This window comes from Agelaius tricolor, unplaced genomic scaffold, assembly GCF_023055355.1.
Source record: "Agelaius tricolor isolate 1412-34295 unplaced genomic scaffold, bAgeTri1.0.p SCAF_37, whole genome shotgun sequence".
Lineage (NCBI taxonomy): Eukaryota > Metazoa > Chordata > Aves > Passeriformes > Icteridae > Agelaius > Agelaius tricolor.
The window spans coordinates 3,273,404-3,294,821 of NW_027269297.1; the positions used below are offsets into that span (position 1 = coordinate 3,273,404).

The following is a 21,418-nucleotide window of genomic DNA, read 5'->3' on the forward strand; positions in this document are numbered from 1 at the left end:
ACCAGCATTTGTGGTGCTTTTCTGTGCCCACCCCCAGGGCAGGAACGATGAACACATGAAACATCTCATGGCACATGGGAAGGAAAGGCCAGGGGTTGTCACCACCTCTGCCTAAACCTGTCCCCAACAGGGGCAGCCCCCTGCAGTGGTGACAAGGGACACACTCACCCCTGTCCTCCCACAGCCACCTGAGGGACAAAACAAACCTTGGCAGGGCCACACATCCATGCCAAAGAGAAAAGAGAGGAATAACGGGATCACAGACTGGTTTGGGGTAGAAGGGACCTTAAAGGTCACCTCATTCACCCCTGCCATGGGCAAGGACACCTTCCACTGTCCCAGGCTGCTGAGAACTCCATCAACCCAGCCCTGAGCCCTTCCAAGGATGGGAAGGAAGAAAATTGTTTTTAAGTTCAAGAGGCACATTTGCAGTTCATCAGATTTTATATGCGTGTGTGCATATATATATGGATAAATTTTATATCTATATATATATATATCACAGACACACCATTTTTTACATATTTTTATTCAGCTCCTGGGCAAACCAGGCAGTTTATTATTTTTATTTCTCTCCCCAGCACACACAGGAAGCTCAGCAAGAGCCGAGCTGCACACAGGCAGCGCTTCATCTGCAAAGGCATCCCCCTCCCTTAAATCCTATTAAAAAATCCCTAAAGGGAATCATTTACTAAAGAAAACAGAGATTTGAGGTCACAGCATGGTTGTCAGAAAGGCAGGGGAGGTTCTGCTGGGGAAGTGCAGACAGGAGCTGAGCCCCCAGCTCAGCTTTATCAGGGCCAGCAGGGCAGCCTGGCTGGGATAATCCAAACCATTTCCAGGTCCATGAGAACACAGCACTGATGGGAAGAGCTGGCAGGAGGCAGAGCCAGGGCCAAGGGAGAAATGAGAACCAGAACACCTGGCTGCAGAAATGGTCTAAAACATCCCCAAATAATTAGCTCCTCAGCATTATCCCTTTCAGCAGGAATGACTGGAAATGAATTGGTATTTAACCAGAGACTCAGAGGCTTTAACACTGCGATATTTTCAAGCTGGGAAGAGGGAAGAGGGGTGTTGCTCTAAATTTCTGCCAAGTTCTCAGGGGCTGGGTTAACAGAGCAGTAAAAATGAAATAAATTAAAAAATAAGAAAGGTTGAACTTGGAACATGCAAGCAAGAGAATTTATGGGAACTTATTTAAGGCTGAGCTCAGTTTGGGTTCCAGCAATGGGCAGTGCAGGGGGGCTGTGACAAACACCCCACGAGGCCACAGCAGGGCTGGAGATGGGACAGGGAGCAGTGCCACGCAAAGGCTGTGCCAGGCTCACTCAGCCCTTGAGGTGTCAGGATCTCTAGCTGGTCAGAGTAACCCTGAGAAAAGTCAGAAAGTCAAAAAGTCAAAAAGTCTCTTTTCCCAGCCCAGTCTTGAAGAAGGAGTCAGGGCTCTTCATTTCTCGGTCTCAAGGTTGTTTATTGTTCCTTATCTATAAAATATTTTCTCCTACCCTGCCGAGGTCCATCCAGTTCCAGGCACTCTGCCTGCCCCCAGGGCAGGGTTATGTCTTTAAACTAAAAACTACCTGTACAATGTTTACAATTCCTTTCCAATACCTATCACCTATGTTAGACACTGAGCTTCTACTCTAAACCAATCCCAAAGTGCCACCATCACAGCAGAAGATGGAGGCCAAGAAGAAGAAGGAGAAAGGCTGGACACACCCAGTTCCCTCCATCTTGCCTCCTGAACCCCCATACCAAAAACCCCAAAATCTACTTTTTCACCTTGTGATAAATTCACTATTATTCTACTTAATTTGTCATGGCTTGCAGATCTTCATCTAAGGTTGGTAACTTGCTCCATGGGTCATAATCAAACCCACAGGGGCATCTTGGGCTCTGTGCCAGGGTCTCTGAGCCCCCTGGCAGGGGTCTGGGCTGCTCAGGACAGCCAGAGGGATGTGCTGGGTGCTGACATTGGGGGTCAGAGACACTAAACCCCAGACCCAGAGGGACTGTGACAGTGAGGGACAGCACAGCCAAGCAGAGCACAGCCCTCCCCTCAGGGCTGCTCCCGTGGGGTTTGCACCTGGCAGCTCAGGTTCATTTTGGAAACGCTTCCAGCAGTTCTCCAGCCCAGCCAGGCCTTCATCACTTGCCCTTCATGGTGTCTGCCTTTATCAGAAGGAAACCTCCCACAGCTACTCTGCAAAACTGTTCTTTAAGTGAGCCCCAGACTCTCCTCTTCCCTAGGAAACAACCTGTGGAAGTGTCCTCCAATATCCACCATCAAACAAACACTCCAATATCCATCCCACAGCATCCTGATCTTCCCTGGACAGAGCTGATGGCTCAGGAGCACCCCACCTGCTGCTGCCCTCAAAACCCCAGACAAAGGAAGGGAAGACCAGGGGGCACTTAATAGGTAGGAATTCGTTTCTTCAGCAGCTCTGGCTCCATCAGGCAGGAAAGTTTAGGATGCTCTCGGGGGAGGGAGCATTCTTGTCTCAAGGCAAACTGGCCTACTCACTCTATTTATAGAGGAGAGGCAGCATTTGAGCCCTGCTGCAGCTCAGCAGAGCCCACTGAGATGCTCTGCTCGTTATGCAAGTGCTCCAGTGTGGTGTTTGCTGGGTCTCCAGGACAAAGGAGGAATTGAGAATCTGACTCCATGTTCTTAGAAGGCTGATTTATTATTTTATGGACTTATATTATATTAAAGAATGCTATACCAAAACTATACTAAAGAATAGAGAAAGGATACAGGCAGAAGGTTACAAAGAATGATAATGAAAATTTGTGACTGTTTTCAGAGTTCTGACACAGCTGGACAGTGATTGGTCATTAAGTCAAAACAATTCACATGAAACCAATCAAACAACCACCTGTTGGCTAAACAATCTCTAACCACATTCCAAAGCAGCAAAACAGAAGAGAAGCAATCAGATTATTATTATTTTTATTTTTCTCTGAGGCTTCTCAGCTTCCCAGGAGAAGAAATCCTGGGCAAAGGGTTTTTTTAAAAAATATGACAGTGACACTCCAGAGCCAGGTTTGTCCCCTGGCCCAGCCCCACAGGGAGCTGCAGGGGCCATGAGATCTCCCATGCAGGGCAGGGGTCCCCATCCAGCACATCCATGGGGACAACAGTGGGGGAACTCAAGCACAGGACATCCCTCTGCTGACACAAACTGGGCCTGGAAAAGCAAAATAGAGCATCCAGCTTTCCCTCAGCTGGGAAGGAGCTAGAATGCAAGGGAAAAAAGGCAGGAAATGGGGTTGTTTGGAGGCTCCTGTGTCGGTGGGAATGGCAACACCTTCTGCTCTCTGGTGTCAGTGCCAGGCCTGGGGACACCCCAGTGTCCCCTCATCCATGGTGGGGGGAGCAGGGCAGGGGCTGCTGCTGCAAGCAGGACTTTGGCCCTCAAGGTGCTGTCCCACAAGGTGCTGTCCCTGCTTTTGGGACCAAAACAGCCACTTTAGGACCAAAAGAGCCTCTTTGGCCACCTGCAATATCCACAGGAGGCAGATGTCAGGGGGTGACCATAATGCAGCCAAATTAATGAATATCCCCTTTCTTCTCCTTATCTTCCCCAAGCAAATTTAGCCTCCTAAAGAATGCTTTGCCTGCCTCCCATCTCAGCTGGTAATGACAGCAAAGGAGCCATCAATGGGAATTTAATCCTCATCTTTTAGGATAAGGGCACGGGATATTTTAGGAATTCAGAGTTCTCTTCACAGCAAGAGTAAGGAAGGCACATTGAACTGCAAAATCCTATAAATCTCATGCTCGTGGGAGCCCTCAAAACTGAAAATCTGTGGTTTTATAACCAAACCCCAAATCTAATACAGCCCTAAACAATGAGCCCTTCCTCACATCCCTCAGTCCAATTCTTGGGAGCTTCCCACAGGGATGGGATCAAACTGCAGGGCTGTGAGGGTGAGCAGCAAAGTGGGAATGCTTTTCCTTCCCACAGCATCTGCCACCTTGCCCAAGCACAAGGGATTCAAGTAAAGCCACCAAAGAAAAATATTTAAATCTCCACAGATAAATTCCCAGCCAGAGCTGACTTAAAGAGTCAGGGACACTTAACCATGGAGCAGAACTTGCTAAACACAATGGGCTGTTCTGTTTTTAGGGATAATTCACCAAGACCTGGGGATTTTCTGGGCAACTCCATCACCCCAGCAACCTGCCTTGTTACTTACTCATCATCCTCAATATTAACATTAGAGAAACTGCTTAAAACTCTAAAGTCAGATGCCACAGGAGGTCATCCTGTGACAATCACAACCTTTGAGCCAGAGGGGACAATCAAGGCACATCACTCAGGGGTTCTTCGGCACAAACAGAGCAGGGTTTGGGGTTTCACCCAGGGAGGATCCAGCCTTTCCCAGCACAGCTCCCACACCTGCAGGGACACAGGGAATTGGGCTCCCAGACACGGCCCTGGCTGAATTTCTCCCCCAGCACCCTGGAGCATCCAGTGGGGTGGGATAGTGAGAGGGCAGCTCTGCCTGCTGGGGCTGAGCACCACTTCCTTGGCAGTGCCACACCTTAATATCCAAAAACTCCATCAGCCCTTTGCCTGCACCTGCCACCTCTGCTGGGAGCAGGAGAACCTGACAGGGGTGACAGCCACACTGTGGTCCCTGAGCAGAGTGTCCCTGCTGGGGACACCCCGACTGTGGTGACTGGGCAGAATTCCTACCAGTGACACCCAGATTATCATCCCTGGGCAGAATGGTCCCCACCAGTGGCAGCCACACCTTGCCCTTGCAGGCTGTCACACAAGTGCAGTCATGGGGCTCCCACCCTGCCACCCTGGGCTCCCTCCCACTTCTGCATCCCCACACTCAAACCCTGCAGCCCTGTCCATCCGTCCCTTTAGCCCCTCTCCGTCCAATCCTCCAGCCCCTTTTGGGACTAAAACAGCCACTTTGTGTCCATCAATCCCTCCAGCCCTGTCCATCTGTCCCTCCAGCCCCTGTCTATCTGTCCATCCATCCATCCATCCATCCATCCATCCATCCATCCATCCAGCCCTGTCCGTCCATCCATCCATCCATCCATCATCCATCCATCCATCCATCATCCATTCATCCATCCATCCATCATCCATCCAGCCCTGTCCGTCCATCCATCCATCCATCCATCATCCATCCAGCCCTATCCATCCATCCATCCATCCATCCAGCCCTATCCATCCATCCATCCATCCATCCATCCCTCCATCCGTCCATCCATCCCTCCATCCATCCCTCCATCCGTCCATCCATCCATCCATCCATCCATCCATCCATCCATCCATCCATCATCCATCCATCCCCCAGCCCCTCTCCATGCCTTGGGCAGCTCTTACAGCCCCCCCAGCTGAACCCAGAGCCCCGATGCCCCCCCATCCTCAGCCTGGTTAAAGGGGAAATGTGCTCTGCTGCTGCTGCTCACCACAGGCACAGCCACAGAAACCCCACGGGCTCCCTGGCACAGCCCCTGGCACCAGCCAGCCTGGGGCACAGGGTCAAACAAACAACTCTGGGCACGGAGGGGCTGCCCCAGGTTGAACTGCAACCAGCAATGAACGCTGCTCCTCCTAAACTCACCTGCCAGGGGTGACTGGGGCAGGGGGAGCAGCTCCTGGTCCTTGCTGGAGGCCAAGGAGTGGTGGAGCCACCTCAGGCTGGGCTTTGGGGCTGCCCAGAGGCAACAGCAGTTTGGGGTTTGCCAGACTGCCTCAGAGCCCCAGTGTACATCCTCAGAGTAAACCTGTAGTAAACCAGCCCCACACTGCACATTCATATAGGAAACCTGTAGTAAACCAGCCCCAGTGGAACATCCCCAGAGTAAATCTGTAGTGACCAGCCCCAGAGGGATAGCCATACAGGAAACCTGTAGTAAACCAGCCCCACACTGCACATCCTTACCTGAAATCTGTACTAAACTAGCCCCAGTGCCCATACTCTGAGTAAATCTGTAGTGAACCAGGCCCAGTGGTATATCCCCAGAGGACACCTGTAGTAAACCAGCTCCACACTGCACATCCTTATAGGAAACCTGTAGTAAACCAGCCCCAATGTACATCCATACAGGAAACCTGTAGTAAACTAGCCCCAATGTACATCTATATAGGAAACCTGTAGTAAACCACTCCCAGTGCACATCCTCTGAGTAAACCTGTAGTAACTCAGCCCCAGTGGTACATCCCCAGAGTAAACCTGCACTCAGGGTGGGGAGTGCAATGGGCTCTAAGAGAGCCCTGGGAATTGTCCATACACAAAGTGGGATCCCACTGCAGGGGCCTGGCTGGAACCTGGATGGTTTTGCCCCAGCCTTGGGGTGGGAGAGTCAAAGAAAACAAAAGCAGAGCAGCAGCTCTGGTGTGGGAAGGGCACAGATGGCTGAGACTGACACTTCAGGGAGGAACACAGGATCTTAGCAAGTTCTTGCAACATTGCTTTTAACAAAACCTGGGTGAGAGCAAAACATTTCTGGAGACAAAGGCTCCTAATGGCAATGACAGGGCCAGGGAAAGCCCTGATGTACCAGGCAGAGGCTGAAAAGAAAATGAGGATCCTGTAAGCACACGCAGAGTCCCAGGTCAGATCTGAATATTTGACAATCCATTGCTTCAGGCTCCATTACAGCAATGGCATCAGTCCTGAAATGGGGGTGACACCAAGGGACAACCTGGAATAAAGGAAAGGAAAGGAAAGGAAAGGAAAGGAAAGGAAAGGAAAGGAAAGGAAAGGAAAGGAAAGGAAAGGAAAGGAAAGGAAAGGAAAGGAAAGGAAAGGAAAGGAAAGGAAAGGAAAGGAAAGGAAAGGAAAGGAAAGGAAAGGAAAGGAAAGGAAAGGAAAGGAAAGGAAAGGAAAGGAAAGGAAAGGAATCTGAGAGCATTTCGGTGATTTAGGCCCAGGGGCTCCTTGCTCAGGCTCCTTTCACACAGTGGCTGCCTGATTTCCCCACAGGCACGAACTGAGATTAGCAGCAGCAGCCTCCCAGCTTCCAGGGATTCGTGCACGGCTGAGTTCATTTCTTCAGCTGCTCCATAAGGGAAGTTAAAAGCACTTGGCACTGTTCAATTACCCCTTGCACACATTTACCATGTGTCTGCAGTGTCCTAAGAGCTGTCCTTGTCCCTGTCTGTGCCTCCCTGGTGGCAGGAGGGTCACAGCAAAGCGGCACTGCCAGTGTCTGTCCTCGCTCCTCCTTCCTACACAAGGACAGCAGCTTTTAATGGGAAAAATTAATAGAACAGTGCTGAATATCAAGGGTAATGCCAAGCCTAAGATACTGGCAGTGCAGCTGCCGCCTCAGCAATGCCCTGAGTTGCTCCAAGAAGAAATATTGAGATTGCCACAGCCCCAGAGTCATCCTGCTGTGGATTAAAAACACGTGGAAGGGAAGGAAACCATTTTTGCCACTTCCATCAGGGAAGGCTGGGCACAGGTCAGCTGGAAGAGCCAGGAAAGGCTTCTTCCTTCCTTCCATCCATCATCCATCCATCCATCCCTCCCTTACCCCTTCTCCCCAGGCTTGCTCAGGTGTTTCACATCCCAGCTGGGGAGGCAGAGCTGGCCCCAACACAGGGGCTGCACTGCCTGGGCAAAGCTCTGCTGAGAGCATGTGGTTATCTTGTGGTTAACTCATGGTTATCTCATGGTTATCTCATGTTATCTTGTGGTTATCTCATGGTTAAGTCATGGTTATCTCGTGGTTAACTCATGTTTATCTTGTGGTTAACTCATGGTTATCTCGTGGTTAACTCATGGTTATCTCGTGGTTATCTCATCGCTATCTCATGGTTAACTCATGGTTATCTTGTGTTTAACTCATGGTTAACTCATTATCTCATGGTTGCAGGGGAAGCACACTCCAAGGAGCAAGAGAAAAAGCAAAATAAACAATTTCTCTTTTGTTCTCCTAGAGATCTCCTGCTCTGGGTGAGGACACAACAGTTCCCCCAATCTCTGAAGCTTTGATTCCTGTTAGATGTTAAAGAGGGGCTCCTTCAGAGACCCCCCAAGCCCAGCTTTACTAGGCCAGCCTGGTGGTTTCTGTACAGTCCTGGTGTGTCCATGGCAGCCCATTCCTGGGGGCTCTGGGGGAACATCTGCCAAGAAACCTGTGCCAATAATTTGGGTGTTTCTTACAGTCCCTCCTGCCTGGCATCTGCCACATGAACCAGCTCCTGGCCAAGACAGCTCAGTTTGGGATTCTTCCCTCCTCATTTAGGGGCTTTGGTCCCTTCCTGCCCACTCCATTTACTAAACAGAGCTCATGAGGTCCCCATACAAAATACACAAGAACCCCTCTGAACCTCAGGGCTCCCCCAGCCAGGAGCTCAGGAAAGCTTCAGCTCCAACAGTGAAGCTTTCCTTGGACTCCATGTCCCTTCTAATGTCACCCAATATAAAAATAAAGATCCTTTAGTGCCTTTTCTGCCATGAATTGCACATGCACAGAGGGTACCACCCTCACCCAGCAGAACCAGGAGCACTCTGTGTTCCCCAAAGGCTCCAGAACAACATCTGAGGTTACCAAGCAGCATCTCCTGGGAACACAGGTCAGCCCCAGGGCCTGTTCCCTTCCAGAAAACACAATTATTCACCTAATGGGCAATTTGCTGCCATCTGGACACTGAGAGCTTGACCTGTGCTGTGCCAGACGTCCCCATGAGCTCAGTGCTTGGCACCAGCAGGGCGCTGCCACTGCCTGGCACTGCTGGAGACAGAGCAAAGGAGCCTCAGAGCTCTCAGATGGATCTCCCCAGCCTGCCCAGCAAGCATTCCAACATGAATCCCTCCTGTGCCACAAGGGTGCTGGGCAGATCCATGTGTGAGGGTGGCTGAAATTCCCCTCCTCTCTCTCAGGAGCTGGGAGCAGCTCCTCACCTCCATGGAAAGCCAGTTTATGCTGCCAAATGTCCCTTTGCAATCCTCCAGGCTGAGCAGAGCCCACAGCTCTCAGCCCTGAGCAGCTCCCTGGGAGAGTCAGGCCTTGGCACTCGTGCAGGGATTTCAGCAGCAGAGAACACCTCAAGGTTGTTCCAGCAAAAGCTACTCCAGCATCAGGTGTGAGTCACGGGACAGAAGGGAAAGGAGAGGCTTGGGAGGCACCACTGTCAACAAATCCTCTCCTGCTTGAGCTCCACCTGTAGGATCCCAGCCATTATTTGTTGGGATCTTTGGCTGCTCAGAGTGACCCCAAAAAAGTTGGAAAGTCTCTTTTCCCAGCCTGGTGTTTGAAGGAGTCAGGGCTCTTCATTTCTCGGTCTCAAGGTTGTTTATTGTTCCTTATCTATAAAATATTTTCTCCTGCCCTGCCCAGGTCCATCCAGCAGGACAGTTCCAGGCACTCTGCCTGCCCCCAGGGCAGGGTTATGTCTTTATACTAAAAACTACAAATACAATGTTTGCAATTACTTTCCAATACCCATCACCCATCATTGTTAGACACTGAGCTTCTACTCTAAACCAGTCTAAAAGTGCCACCATCACAGCAGAAGATGGAGGCCAAGAAGAAGAAGAAGGAGAAAGGCTGGGCACACCCAGATCCCTCCATCTTGCCCCCTGAACCCCCATACCAGAAACCCCAAAATCTACTTTTTCACCCCGTGATAACTTCACTATTATTCTACCTAAACTGTTGTGGCTTGCTGATCTTCATCTAAGGTTGGTGATTTGCTCCATGGGTCATAATCAAACCCACAGGTGGTTTGGGCTCTGTGCCAGGGTCTCTGAGCCCCCTGGCAGGGTCCTGGCCATCCTGGCCAGCCAGAGGGATGGTCTGGGTTCCCACAAGGATTCACTGCAAAGAAGAGGACCTGAATCCCAATTCCCTGCCCAGCACCCAAAGGTGGAAGCTCTGCTCTAATACAGGAGCACAAAACACACTGCAGGTTTGGTTCTATTGAGAAGCAGAGCCCCAAGAACCTCTCTCCCTTCCAGCAGCTGACCAGTGACCACACAGCCCCACAAAGCAGCTCTGACATGAAATAGAGCAGCACAAAAGTTATGGGGATTTAATTCTCCTGCTTTTGGACTCCAAGAGGGAGCTGAGGACTTGGCAAAGGAGGGGAATGAGTGTGTGCAGGCAGGCTGGGATGACTGAGCCTGTATCCATGTGGATGAGGAGTACGTCTGAGCAAGTGGGCTGGAGACGTGAGCGCCACGACAGCAGCGCGTCCCCAGCAGCTCCCACTCAGCCCTCCTCCCAAACCCTGCCTCATTTCCACCTCATGAATTGCAAAGGACCCACAATCACACTCGAGCAGGCAATAAAAAAAAATAAAAAAAGAGAGGAAAAAGAAGAAATCAGACATGAGAAGGGAGGACCAGGGAACAGGAAGCCAAACACAGAACTATTTCCAGGAGGAATAACAGCCATATGGAAAAAGTTACCAAGATGATGAATTCTGCCTTCAATATGTTCAAGAAAGAAACTGCATCAGACCCAGTCTGGGGGTGGCCAGATCCTTCAAGAGGGGAGGGAAAAAAAAAAGCTGCCACCCCAGCTTGAACTTGAACATTTGGTGTTTCATTTGCATCTTGGAATGAAGCAACAGTTATCAGTCAAACTTTGCATTCCTCGCTTGGATCTCTGCCTTGCCGGGTCACATTTGTGGCTCTCACATAACCAGGGATCCCCCCGCTGCAATATGCTGCTTCTGGCTCGGCCCTGCAGCCAAATTCCAGAGCAGCTGACATGGAAATTTACCATCAAACAACTATTAAAGTTTTACCTCAGGCTGTAAAAGCTGGAGTTGGTGTGCTCTGCATAAGGAATGGAAAGCCGCCCTGGGCTCACGTGCTGCGTGGCACCGTGCCACCCTGCCGTCCTCACATCCCAGAATCCAGGCTGGAGAAGTGCAGGGATGGGAATCAGCCCCAGCCCCATAAATCTGCAGCTCTCTGGAGGATCCTTGGCTGCACTGCAAACTGCAAAAGCCACCCAAAGGAGCCAAGGCTGTTTCCAAGGATTCCTTCTGCTGGGTTTGTGATCCCATCTCACCCAGGTCTCTCCCTCTATTCTCACATCCAGTTTTATGTCCTCACTTGAAGGGCTGGGGAAAAGGGAAGCACAAAGGGCCTCGGAGGGTTTGCACAAGGACACCTCAGGCAGAGCAGCCCAGCAGCTGCCCTTGTGCAATTTCCCAAATTTCTCCCTCCTCAATTCACAGAGGTGGCCCCTGAGGCAATTCCACCCCATGTGGAGACACCTCTCTGATTCCTAATCTTGCAATGCAGGTACATCACTCAAGAACTTAAAGCTAATTGGGATGAATGCAGGTTTTTCTCCAATTAATGGCAATTTCTTTTTCTACTTTACATCCCAACATCATCTTGTGTCTTTCTTTCTGTGCAAATCACCACCCACTTGCCTCCAAGGGTGGACAGCCTTTGCCAATACAAGTATCCAGCAGAGAATTAAAGCTAGAAAGAATTAACCATCACTGGGTTTTTTCCATCACCATCAAGCTCTAAACACTCTTTATTCAAGCTACAAGTGGGCTGCTGTACATCTCCTGCAGATGTCTGTGTTTGAGGGGAGAAAACACAGCAGCACTGAAATCCTCCCATGGCTCATTAACAGCAAGGAATTGCAGTTGGGTCTTTGCTGCCAAAGGAGCTGTGGCACTGACAGGATTGCCTGAGAGGGGCTGGTTTGTACCTTTAGTTTTACAGCCCCCTCTGAACCCTACCCCAAGCACAACCACACCTCTCTTGCTCTTCCCTTTTGTCCCCAAAACCCAGATAATGATGGCAGAGATTGTTGCTCTTCCCCATTGCTCACTATATCACACAACACAGTGACATCAAGCTTATTTTCCCTAATTCCTACCCAAAACAAAGCCCAGTGAGACATTTTCCAGCACAGAATAATCCCAACAGTGTGCCAGACCATGAGCCCCATGGATGAAACACAAGGAAAGTTGTTTTGCCCGAGATGCAGAAGTGACTCTGCAGGATTAAGGAGCCCAAAGAGATTTTGCCACCAGCAAGGTTAAACAATTGCTTCTTCCTTCCTCCTCTCCAAAGTGGCTGATTAATTCGGGAGCAAGGTAAACAATAAACAGTGATTATGTGCATGGGGGTGATGATTCAGCCAAAGCAGCAGAGCAGCATTTGAGTAACAGGCTCCAAGCATGGGCTTTATTCTCCCAGTGACGATTCCCCCGTGAGCAATGGAACAAGATGTCTCAAACAGCCACCAGGCAACAGCACAGCCCCAGTGTCCAGAGCTCCCCACACCAGCAACCCAAAGGGCTGAAACCAAAGTTAAAAAAAAAAAAATTCAAAAGAAAACCAGCCCATAGGGGATCACACATTCCAGCAGCAGTTTTTTCCATCCAGGCAGCAGTGAACACAAACCAGCTGGGACATTTCAACTGGCGTGGCAGTGCCTAGGAGAACATGCTGTGTCAAAAGAGATCTTCTGGAAAAGTGAAAATGTAGCAGGACACCTGCAAAACATCTCCTTTCTGCCTGCATAACCAAGCCCTGAAAAATTTAAATGGGTACTGCAAGAAAAATGTGCTGGGAGAAGTTCTGTGAAGCCATAAAACCCTGAGCCACTGAGGGGATGAAAGAAATCATGAAGGCAAGCATTTGTGCTTCTGCTTTATGCCTCATATTTTTGTTTTGCCTCATCACAAGGCTGATTGGATCCTGTCTGTTCCTTGGATAAAGAGAAGATGGAAATGCTTTCTGTTGCATCAACAAAAAGCAGCATGAAAGAACTGCACGGGCAGCGAGCCAGCTCTGAGCAGTGCTGGGGCAGAGCTGCTCTGCAGCACTGCTCCAACTGCCTGGAGCCAGGGGATTTCACCTCCCTGCACCCCTGCTGGCTGATCTGTACCTGCAGCAGCTCAATGTGCAAGCCCAACATATCTTCCATGACCTGGACAGGGATGGGAAAAGAGGGAACAGCCCCTCTCCCTTTGTCCCTTTGAGGGTGGGCAGCTGGGAGTTGTATCAGGACATCACCAAAATCCCAAAGGCCTGGTAAATTCATCCCCACCTCTGTGGCTCGTTCCCTCTCCCAGCTCACCCAGCAGCACAGCCCCACCCTGGCTGTTTGAACTCACCTGCAGGCTGGTGGCACCAGCAGCAAGCAAGAGGTTAACAAATCCAAGGAATATATCCACTCCACTTAAGCAGAGCAGAGCAGCAAGGGGGCCCCGTGGTGTTGACAACTCTAACAGCAAATTAAGAAGCTGAAATAAAATGCACCATCAAGCAAGCAGCTGGAGCGAGGCCAAAAATCAGAAATAGATGTAAAGAAAACTAGATCGAGAAATCAGCTCCAAGCAGGCTCATTGAGCTCAATTACTAGAAATTAGAAAAGGAAATGGAAAAATTGATATTGGAAGGGCAGAATGGGTTCTGTGGCATCAGTGATGGCTGCTCTGTTTATTGTCTCCCTCCTAATCAGGTTTGCCAGCGTGGGATTGGCGATACCAGCTCGGAGTGCCATCGACACGGGAGGACAGCCTGCCACTTCCAGGCAGCAATTCACAGCTCATGTTTGCAACAGCAAACCTGAAGTGAAACTCAGTGGCTGGGCTGTGTCCCTGTGACCCTGGTGACATTGCCATGTGCTCACAGCTCAGCACAGCCTCCCCACTACTGGATTTGCAGGGAATGCCCCAACAAAGGCAGGAATGATGCATCCGACTCCCTGTTCTCACAGGGCTGATTTATTACTTTATTAATCTATATTATATTAAAGAATACTATACTAAAGAATACAGAAAAGATGCTTTACTGAATGCTAAAAAGAGAATAATGAAAATTCCTGACTCTCTCCAGAGTCCTGACACAGCTTGGCCCTGATTGGCCCAAGAGTGACAACAACTCCCAGCAGAATGCAATGGAACAACCACCTGTGGGTGAACAATCTCCAAACACATTCCACATGAGCACAACACAGGAGAAGCAAATGAGATGAGAATTGTTTTCCTTTTCTCTGAGGCTTCTCAGCTTCCCAGGAGAACAACCCTGGGTGAAGGGATTTTTTCAGAGAATTTGAATCCTACACCCACCAGGCTGCAGCCAGCCTGGGGAACATGGAGGGGTTTTCAGGAGCTCCCATTGGGTTTCTTCTTGTACATTTGAAGCTGGTGCAGTCCTGGTTTAAAACTCTGCTCTGCAGCCAAGAGCACTGATAGAGAGGAAACACTTATTTTAAAAGCAAAGAATACCAAAAAAAAAAAAAAAACCTCATGGGCAGCGTGGAATAAAAGAATATCCTGAGTTCAAGAGACCCACGAGGATCATCAAGCCCAACTCTTATGAGAATGGCCCAGAAAAAAACAGCAGAAAACGACAGAAAGTTTTAGCCCTCATGGTTACAGGAGCTGGCAGTGCTGCAGCAGTGAGCAGAGAGAAGCAGAGCCCACCCTGAAGAGGTTTGGGATCATTATCCAGAGCCCTCAGACCCCCAGAACAGCTCCGAGCAGCAGCCCCTCCCTCCCCACAACTCTCCTTTCTCAGCCCCTCTCCTGACCCTGCCCAGCTCCTCCCTCTGCCTTTGCACCTGGGAAAATCAGCCAAATCCTGCTTAGTTTTCTTTAGTGACACACAAACCTGTCACTCCAGGTGTCCCAGGGACAGAGAGGCTGGGGACAGCCCTGAAGTGTTTGTGTTCCCAGCACTGCCACGTGTCCCACCCTTCCCACTGTCCCCTCCTTGCCAAAAACCTGGCTAAAATGTCTCTGGTTTATCCCTGGGGGGGCTACAAGAGCTGCAAACCCCAAGTTCATGATGGACATTCCAAACTGCACCTCCTGTCTGGGGGGCCAGGATCTCAGAAAGGTCAAAAGTAGCTGCCTTGACCTGGTAAGTGCCATAAGTTCAGGTAAAACCACCTGGTTTGGCTCGAGTTCTCCTGAATTTGGGAGGATTTGTCCTCAATTCCTCAAATCTTTTGCCCAAAAAAACCTTTCTCAGGGCCTTTGTAACTGCTCAATCACAGTTTCCCTTCAGCCCTCCTGCCTCAGCTCCACCTCCATCCTTGCATCCATTCCCATCCTTATCCCTTGTGCTCAGGGGTTGTTGGTACAGAAATTCATCCCTGCAGGACAAAGGGTTCCTCCTGGAATGGAGCAGGACCAGAGCGTGTTTCTGGAAGAGGAACAGCTCAGACTTGTCCCCAGGTGTGAGCAATTCCACATTGCAGAGCATGACAGGGCTCAGACCCAGGTACCCCCTGTGCCCTGGCATGGGGGCAGCCCCAGAGACCCCTGAGCAGGACTCCAGCCCTGCTGTCCCTTTGCCTCCCTGAAGTTCCATTCAGCTTTCCCCTTGATGCCTCAGGTTTTGGCTTTTCTATTTTTCACATTCTGTGCTGCTTTAGTGGGTGGGTCTGAGCTTCACATCAGGGGATGCTGAGCTCTGTGCACAGAGCAGGGAGACAAAACAATTCCTGCTCCAGCTGGGCACCAAGGACAAATGATCCAAATCTCAGCCCAGGAGCACAAACCCCGTGGGCTGGAGAGAGAAAAACAAGCAGGGTGGGACTGCAGGGGCTAAAGCTGGAATGGGACAATGAACTGCAAGATGCAAATGGAGCAGAACTGATCCCAGGGAGAGACCCCGTGCCCGGCCGTGCATTCTGGGACCATTTTGGTTCATCTTGGGTGCAGCCCTGGCTGGGCTCTTGTGCTGCCCAAGCTGGATCCATGGAGGAGATCCTTTTAATAAATCCCTACTTTATTCTTTAACTCTATCCAGTCTCTGTTCTAGGGCAGCCTGCACAAGGCACCACCCTGGTAGGGATGGAGATGGATTGGGAGCTGGAGGAAGCATTCTCTCTACAGTTCACTGCTTAAATTGACTTAATTTCTTCAAAATGTTTTCTGTTATTAGATTTCAGAAGAGGAAAAAAACTCCTGTGAAGTTACACAAGCAAAAGTAAAAAGACTGATCCCTGGATTTGCTGACTTAAAGGTCTTGTGGTACAAGCAATGAGTTTATTCCTTCAAAGAATTCTGTCCACTGGGGTCAGCTGCATTATTCAAGTTTTAAAGTTACCTGTGATGAATCTGGGTTTTTTCTCCAATTAATGGCAATTCCTTTTTCTCCTTTGCATCCCAGCTTCACTCCAAAGTACACTCAGGTGCTCAGCAGCTCTCTAAAACCCAACAGAATAACTCCATCCTCCAAGGATACCTCATCCCACCTTCAGTGAACCTGCTGGGATTGACATTCCCTACCCTTGAGGAAGGACAAGGCCAAAAATGCCACAATGCCACATGGCAGTGGCCGTGCTGGGCGGCCCCACACGCAGCACACGCTGCCCAGCCCGGCCAGCACGTGCCCAGCCCACGAGCTGCTGGTCCCAGTCCAGCCCAGCGCAGCAGGAATGCTCAACCACCATCTGATGGCTCCTGGGGCCTTGTGGGAAGCCAGTGGGATTGATCCAGGTCCTGGCAGGCAGGTATCCATGTGTCTCAGAGCTGCTGCCTGCCAGGACCGGGCTGGGAGGGTGCCAGGCACGAGCGGGACGGGGTCCTCTGAGGTCTGCTGGCACCTCACGGCACCTGCCCCGTGCTCAGACACCGTGCTCCAAAGTCTGGCACCTCAAATAAAGCTCATCCTGCCCTTTGGGGGCTGCAGCTTTATCCCTTTTCCATGCTCCAGCTCCAAGGGGAGCAGCACAGAGCCCCAAAGTCATCCCAGTTCCCTTCCCTCGCTTGGCTCGGGGCGGTGCTGGAGGGGCTCTCAAGCAGTGAGGTTTCCCTTTTCCTTAAGCAAAGGGAAGATGCTTTTTTTCCCCAGGAAGGCCTAGAAAAGCATGGAAAAGCAACCAAGAGGGTGGCGTAGGCCTGAGGCTCCCAGGAAGGCATCAGGGTTCATCAGGAACACAGAGAAGCTGTCAGGGAGAAGGGGGCGAGGAAGGACTGCAGCGAGCAGGGCTGGGGGCTGGAGATGCTGGGGAAGCTGCTGAAGGGGTGGAGTGATGGAGGGGGGAAAAAAACAGGCAAAAAGGGATTCTGGGTGTAAAATTTGGGACTTTGGTAAAACAGCCCTGATTTGGAGAAGGGAAAATGTGGCAAATAAACAGAAAAATCCTGGTCTGCCCATCTGAGAGCAGCAGAGGAGTGGCAAGCATGGAGCAGAGGTGGGGGCCAAAAATCCAAAGCAGCTCAGCCTGGGTGAGTACCACAGTCCCATGAGGCACCCAGAAAACTCAGGGCAGTGGGAATTTGTCCATGGCCAGCTGAAATCCTCAGCAGCTCCCTGAGGGAGGGATGGGAGCCCTGCTCCTGCAGAGCTCAGGATACGGCACCGCTCCCGAGTGGGCGGCGCAGCCTCAGCCTTCATGAATGAAAATTTTTTAAAAATTAAAAAAAAAAAAAAAAGAAAAGGCAATACAAGAAAGAATCACACCACCCACCAGCAGGTACTCTATAAATACCATGGCAGGGGGTGTCTGCAGAGGAACTGGAGGCATTGACTTCATGGCGTGCTCAGAGCCACAGATGCAGCTTCATTACCATGTACAGCTCTTGGCTGAAACCTCAGAGCTGTGCTGAGCTTTGCCTGGATCTTCCGCCCCATAAAGAGCAGGAAAACTATGAACAAACCCAATTCCTTCCCCTGGAAAATGGGAAAATTGTTGTATTTATACCACAGTGATACCTGCAGGCAGCCCAGTCCTGAGAATTTAGCTATAAACTCTGCTTGGAAGATCCTGGATGAAAACACAACACTCAAAGTCCTTCCTCAAATATTCGAGGTCTAAGCTGGGCTGAAGAAAGTTGATGCTGACCTTCACTTCAGTATAAACGTGCTGAGCTCTGCAACAGCCAGAGCAGGACAGAATTAAAATATTTGGCAAGCTCCAGCTGAGCTCACCTGCCTGATGTGCTCACTAGGCAGAGAGAAAGGAGGAATCCCAGCAGAACCCTTCACAGGAATCAGTTTAGGGGACAAAGTCATTGCTCTGTGGCTGAAGCAGTGCTGGTCAGGGCCCAAAGCTAGGCTGAGCGGCACATAAATCACAAAACCACCTCATTTCTTCATCAGCATACTCCATATAACAGTGACCAGTCCTTTAATTCCTGTGAGACGCCCTAAAAATCTCCTGTAATGCAGATTGCAGCAGCATTCATTTAGGAAGACAAAAAAATATAAAATCACATAATAGCACAGAGACCTGTCTGCTGAGAAAAGTGTTTGGGTTTACTGTTGCAGAGAAAGAACATTGTTACCTGGAGAATGAGCCTAGAGGAAGAGCTGGAATGATGGGAGGGAACACTGGATGGATCACAGAAGGCAAAACGGGCTCAGGCACAGGCAGAAGCTGCTTGTGAGGGGCCCTGGAGTCACTTGTACCAAAATCCTCTGCAAATGAGAGGACTTGGAGGGCTCTGCTTTGCTGTTGACTGTCTCAGCTCTGCCTGCAGCAGCAAAGTCAAGGGAACAGGGAAACCAGGTGCAGCTCCCAGGAGGATTTGAGGTGTTCCTCACACTGAGCCTGTGGGTGCCCCAAAAGAAGATTTTTGCTTCTCTGGCACAGAAGGTGAAACCTCAAGCAGAACAAGCTCACAGCACAAGAGAGGCAAGGCTGAGCAGGGACCACAGAGAACCAGGACTAGCTGGGCCCAAACTGTCACCTGGAGCCAGCAGGGAGTTTTTGTCCCCATCTGGATCACTGGGAAGAGCTGCCCCTGGGATCCCCATGGATATTGTCCCCTCAGCATCACACAACTCACAGCAAGCTCAGGGGCTGAAACACTTGGTACAGCCAAGGCTTCAGCAAGTCCTGGGGCTGCTTTTAGGGGAGCAATTCCCCAGCTCTGAAGGTACCTGGAGAACATCTCCTCTGCATTACCCTTGAGAGTTAACTCAGTGGGAAGATGCTCACAGATTTTAGCTGGCTCTTAAGAGCTAAAAGGGTGGAACTTGGGGTTTAATCCTCTGTGAGCACCACCCACCTCAGCAGCACAGCTCAGCTGTCCTGGGTTGGAAGATGTGTGTGTGTTCTATCCCCATCTGTCAGAGCTGGGGCAGTTCTCTGCTGTCCATGGGCAGTTTTTTCTTGATCTCTGCCCCAGCCAATCCTCCCTGCAGGAGATCTCTGCTGTCCATGGCCACTGAGTGTCCCTGCAGGGCTGATCCAATTCCAGCATCCCATGGGGAGATGCTGCATTGCCCAGGGCAGGAGCCAAGCATTCCTACCTGGATCCAATGTGAGCCTGGCACAGCCCAGCAGCCTTTGCCCAGGGCATTGCCAGAGGAGCAGCTTCTGCTGCCCTGCATGGCCAGAGGGAGCCCAGGCCCATCTGCAGCAGCCCTGGAGCTGCAGAGGAAAACTCCCCCCTTGTGCAGGATCCCTGCTCCAGCAGAGCCACAGCTGGCACTGCAGGAGGGCTGAGCCCCCATGGGATGGGGCTGTGCCACCCCCTGACACACAGGGGGCAGGGACTGCTCTGACTCTGGCAGTGACTTGTTTTCTTTATTTGTACTATTGCATTTGTATTTTAATTTTCCTAGTAATGAACTGTTATTCCTGCACCCATATCTTTGCCTGAGAGCCCCTTAATTTCAAAATTATAATAATTCCGAGGGAGGGGGCTTACATTTTCCATTTCCATCCTCAGGGGATATGGTAGGAAAGGGAAATCAAGCACTTTGCCACAGCAACAGCAGTGCCAAGAGCAAAAGCCCTTCCCTGGTTTCCTTCCCTGTGGAAGTGTGGAACCAAACATGCAGCTCCTCCAAAAACTCCCTCCCAAGAGAGAGTTGAGCAGGAAAAACTCATTTAAAAAGAGATGTACTCAAAATTTCCCAAGATTAAGTTTATGTGCCTGAACTCTCACTGGAGCTCTATGAGTGGAGATCTTTATTCTGTTCCTTCATCTCTTTTCGCAAGAATGTGAGTTCAGGCAGAACCTCTGCCTGCAGATCTAATAAAGATAATGATATTTTGGTGCTCGTGAAGGGTGGGTTTTGTACAGTTATTCCTTGGATTAATTCCCACACCAGCTCTCCACAAGTCTCATGTCCTGGGACAGGACACAGTTGATGGTTTAACCCAGCACTGGCTGATTCAGGAAGGGACAAATGAACCAGGGAGCAAAATAAGAACTCAGTAATTGCTCTGTAATTCACCTCCCCCATGGACCAGGCCCAAAAAGGAACAAACACAACTGGGCCAGTTATCAACAACGACCTTTTGATGATGTCAGACCCACAGCAAAGCATCTCAGCCTCACTCTTCCAACAAAACCCATTGCCTGAAGAGCAACAAGGTGGGGAATGAGGCTTCTCATGGAGACCAAAACAAACCAACTTCCCATGTAGTCACAGTCTGGCCCAGCTTGAACTGCCTTTCTAGATCCTCTAGAAAAGGAAAGGAAGGGAAAAAATTTGCTTAGCAAGATGATTAAATAAAATGTTAGCTATTCCAGCTACCCACTGGCTCTGCCTTTGACGTCAGAGCTGAATGCATTAACTAAATTTGTCGCTCAACAGCTAAAAATATCTAAGGCATTAAAAAAATATAGGGCAGTGCTGGGAGAACTGGAGGTCCTCAAGAGGCACAGAACCCCTCCAGGTGGGGTTGGCTGTGCTCTTGGGATGTTGTGGAAGAGCTGTGGCTGGTGAACATCCAAAGGAAGGGAATGGGATGCTGCTGCCTGTCTGCTGTTGGAGCTGTTGGATTGCCAAGGGTTCCCAAGCTGTTTGAGGATATCTCCTCTTCCTCAGCTGCCCAACAGATGGCCAGTGGAGCTAGGATGCTGGAATGAATAATCAATACTTTAACAGGTCACTAGAGGAAAGAAAATTCCCTTTAAATGATGGAACAGAACTAGGTGTTGAGTTTAGGAGCAGGCCTTGCTCTTTTCCAGCCCCTTCCAAGGTTTTTCATCTCTGAGGGAGCTCTGCTTGCTCTCCAAAGGTGCTGTGGACACACCAGGTGCCAATTCCAAAGGAGAGCAGCCAAAGCACAGCAAGCACTGGGGTAAAGCCTAAAGCAGCCATTTGCTTTTGTTCCTTGTCAGGGGCAGCTCCCTGAGAGTCAAACACCCTTCACCACAGCTTGCTCTGAGCCAGGCTGCTCCTCACATCCTGAACTCCTGAAGGGGTTGAGGCAGGGTTGCAAATACCTGAGCAAGGAAATCAACTGCACAGCCTGAGGTGTACCCAGCTGCTCCAGTTGATGGAGTAGTGTGGGAGAGGTTTTACAGCAATTTCTTAGAGCCAGAGAGAAGTTTGATAAGAGGATCCATGTTTAACTCTGGAAGAATTTTCTACCAAGGTCATTGACACAGAAACCAAGAAAGAAAGAAGGAGAAATAAGAGAAACCTGCAACTGCCTGTTCCAATGAGCACTTTGTTTGTCTTTCCTGACCAATGAGTAAAGTGCAAACTGATGAGTTTGTAAGAATGTATAAAAAGCATG

At 50.2% G+C, this 21,418-nt stretch overlaps 1 protein-coding gene across 11 annotated transcripts in view; it reads right to left on the reverse strand.

Annotated features, from left to right (window-relative positions):
- Window positions 1-21,418, reverse strand: part of CACNA1B (calcium voltage-gated channel subunit alpha1 B) — a 334,736-nt gene that overhangs the window by 258,698 nt on the left and 54,620 nt on the right. The gene's annotated exons all lie outside the window — the stretch shown is intronic.